This window comes from Carlito syrichta, unplaced genomic scaffold, assembly GCF_000164805.1.
Source record: "Carlito syrichta isolate Samal-C Ts95f unplaced genomic scaffold, Tarsius_syrichta-2.0.1 Scaffold306875, whole genome shotgun sequence".
Lineage (NCBI taxonomy): Eukaryota > Metazoa > Chordata > Mammalia > Primates > Tarsiidae > Carlito > Carlito syrichta.
The window spans coordinates 35,346-36,269 of NW_007250971.1; positions in this window are offsets into that span (position 1 = coordinate 35,346).

The following is a 924-nucleotide window of genomic DNA, read 5'->3' on the forward strand; positions in this document are numbered from 1 at the left end:
TGGCCGGGAGCGGCCACTGCACTCCAGTCTGGGCGACAGAGACTCCAACTCAAAACAAAAGAAAAGAAAAGAACAGTGATGCTTCCTGAGACATTCTCCACCTGCAGGGCATCCTGCCTGTGCTTTGCCAGCCACAGTGGACAGTCGAGGCAGCCAAGCCCGCAGAGGTTAAGATGCTCAGGGACCCAGGAGACGTCAGATCCGCCTGCCAGGAATCCCAGCTCCTAGCATCCCTGCTGGCCGTCACTGAGAGCGCCCCACCCCCAAACCGTGCCAGCGGGCCTGAGAGACCAATCAGCCCCCCCACAGCAAATAAGAGAGCCTGGATGGGGCCGGAAGGGAGTCCCAACGGAGTTTGCTGTGGGAATCCTGGGAAGAGAGGGCCCTCACGCCATCAGGGGCTGCAGGAGACATCAGGGCCTCTGCCCAGGTCAGCCGCACAGGCGGGTCCCTAGGCCCGGGCTCCAGTTTCCCAGAGGAGGTTTCTGGTGGACCCGGTCTCCAGGAGGGAAGCCCACCGCCCACATCATTTTGCAGGTGGAGAGTCGGGGACCCAGAGACGGAGAGGGACTTGCTGGAGTCACAGAGCAGGTGAGGGACAGGTCTGCTGCACCCTGGCCAAGACTGTTCTTGACACCAGATTTGCAAGCCCATCTGGGGTGCCCGGGGCCTGCACCCCGTCGCCGGGGGTGGGGGTGGTGTTGCTGGGTCGGGCTGCAGGCCCAGAGGGGAAACGCGGGACTCCCTGGGGGGGTGGGGAGAGGGCTCTGGTCCTGCAAAGTCACTCCACGGTCCCCTCCAGGGGCGGGAAGACGCGCCAGCAGAGTGCAGAGGGGTCTGGCTCTCCAGGTAGGGATGGAGGAGGCTGAAGTGGCTGGCCCTGGACGTCTCTGGTCGCAAGTGCTGGTGGAAGCAGGGGTGCGG